Source organism: Chiloscyllium plagiosum, unplaced genomic scaffold (genome assembly GCF_004010195.1).
Source record: "Chiloscyllium plagiosum isolate BGI_BamShark_2017 unplaced genomic scaffold, ASM401019v2 scaf_11035, whole genome shotgun sequence".
In the NCBI taxonomy this organism is placed as follows: Eukaryota; Metazoa; Chordata; class Chondrichthyes; order Orectolobiformes; family Hemiscylliidae; genus Chiloscyllium; species Chiloscyllium plagiosum.
The window spans coordinates 1,670-4,153 of NW_025194581.1; the positions used below are offsets into that span (position 1 = coordinate 1,670).

Genomic DNA, 2,484 nt, shown 5'->3' on the forward strand with positions numbered 1-2,484 from the left:
CCACCTATCACATTTCCGTCGCCCCTCCCCCAAGTCCCTCCTCCCTATCTTTTATCTTAGCCTGCTGGACAAACTTTCCTCATTCCTGAAGAAGGGCTAATGCCCGAAACGTCGATTCTCCTGTTCCCTAGATGCTGCCTGACCTGCTGCACTTTTCCAGCAACACATTTCCATCCCTCAATCCTACCCTTTTCTCTGTATCCCTCAATCCCACCCTCTCCCAGTATCCCTCAATTGCCCTCATGAGGCAATCCAGTCCCACTGCACACTGTTGATTCTGATCAGCCCTCTGAAGTGGATGAAGAAGCTACTCATTGATTAAAAACCTCAGCTTGTGGTTTATGCCCCAACCCATCAAACCCTCCTCGGGAGAGTGAATGATGGGCAATGATGTCAGGGTGTTACTGTTGGGTTTCTAATCCAAGGAAGGTTCTGGGTTCCTGAGCTCAATTCCCACTGCTGCAGATGGTAGAATTAAAATTTTGTTAAAATCTGGATTCAAAAGTCGAATGATAACCGTAAATTGTCATAAAAATTCATTCCAAAGGAAAATGTTCTTTAGGGAAGGAAATCTGCCATCTTTATCTGGGTTGGTCAACACATGACTCCAGATCCATTGTAATGTGAGTGGCTCGTCACTGTCCCCTGAAATGGCCCAGTATCCCTTGGTTACATTAACTGCTAAAAAGTCTCAAGAAAGGACTGAAACTGGACAGACCACCTGGCATTGGCCTAGACACCAGAAATTCAGCTGTGTCGACCCTGCAGAGGTCCCCTCGCCAACAACTAGGGACTAGTGATTAAGTTGTGAGACCAGTCTCATAGATGAGTCAAGCACAGGCTACACAGTTAGATTCATGGAATCATACCCTACACACCATATCCCGACAGCACCACCAGCATCTTGTCCCAATGGCAGAACAGGCCTGGTAGGGTGCCATACTGAGCCAAGCTCAGTGGCAGTGTGGGATCCCAAACTGAGTGTGAGTGAATTGGTTCCCCTGAAAGCCACTCATCATCCTGACTTGCCATTCCTCCAGTGACACTGGATCAAACTCCTGACAATACAACTCTCCCTCAGTACTGACTGTCCAATAGTGTAGCACTCACTCAGCACTGACATTCTGATAGTGTGGCACTCCCTCAATATCGACTCTCAAACCTCTGACAGTGCAGCACTCCCTCAGTACTGACCTTCTGACAGTGTGGCACTCCATCAGTATTGACCCTTCGACAGTGTTGCACTCCCTCAGCACTGACCCTTCGACAATGCAGCCCTCCCTCAGTACTGACCCTCCTACAGTGTGGTACTCCATCAGTACTGACTCTCCGACAGTGCTGCACTCCCTCAGCACTGACCATTCAACAGTGCAGCATCCCCTCAGTACTGACCCTCCTACAGTACAACACTCCCTCAGTACTGACCCTTCGACAATGCAGCCCTCCCTCAGTACTGACCCTCCTACAGTACAGCACTCCCTCAGTACTGACCCTTTGACAGTGCAGCATTCACTCAGTATTACTTTGGGATTGTTAGCCTGGATGGAGAGTGGACAGGACTTGAGGGACCAGCTGCTGATTTCTGCTTTATCAAAAAGCATTCATGGTCCAGTCAGTCCCTGTGAGGCACCTGGAATAAAAAATCAAAAGGTCAACAGAACTTAACAAAATTAAAGATATGTATCCCAACCCCTGCAGTGCCCAGGAGTCTGTAAAGACCTTTATTGTGTCAATGGACTCCGTACATTCTCCATCGCTTGCAATGTGATTAGATTAGATTAGATTACTTAGTGTGGAAATAGGCCCTTCGGCCCAACAAGTCCACACCGGCTCTCCAAAGAGCAACTCACCCAGACCCATTCCCCTACATTTACCCCTTCACCTAACACTACTGGCAATTTAGCACGGCCAATTCACCTAACCTGCACATTTTTGGACTGTGGGAGGAAACCGGAGCAAATGTGGATGTAACTACAGGAAGAGGGGCAGACAGTCAAGTGCTTACTGCCTGGTCTTGTCCATTTCCTTTTTGGCTGGGCCCATGAGGAGGTCCTCCAATCTACACCCTCCAACCCACTCGCAGCATGGTGTGCCTGTAAATCAGGAGTGTGAGCCTGAGTGCAAACAAAAAATTAATTCAGCTCCTTTACAAAACTAAACAGGCAGTGGAAATGAAAATATTCAAAGTAAACATGAGAAATTGTTTCCTTAAGGCCATGAGCATTTCTGGCAGGCTGGTGGCTTCTGACTTACTTGTAACAAACAAACAGATTTTGTTTGTCTTGGCTTTGTTTCCAATGTAAGTTTTTAAACACACTGGTGACTAAAAGAAGTGGCCAAAGGCTATCATAAAATAAAATGAAGTGTTGTGGTTTTAAATTCCATGAGTAAGCAGCTTATTGGTTAATGAACTTGTTTTTTCTTGGTAGAGCAGATCATGGGGAGTCGGCAAGAAGAGGAAGGGTTAGGGATGAGGGGTGGTTG

General features: G+C 47.0%; 1 long non-coding RNA gene across 1 annotated transcript; it reads right to left on the reverse strand.

Annotated features, from left to right (window-relative positions):
* Positions 1 to 1,459: 1,459 nt before the first annotated feature.
* LOC122545800 lies at positions 1,460 to 2,478 on the reverse strand. Its single transcript, XR_006310598.1, has 3 exons — positions 2,254 to 2,478; positions 2,006 to 2,114; positions 1,460 to 1,630 (listed from the first exon to the last, which is right to left on the reverse strand). It is a non-coding gene; the product is annotated as an uncharacterized LOC122545800 (long non-coding RNA).
* Between the last annotated feature and the right edge of the window lie 6 nt (positions 2,479 to 2,484).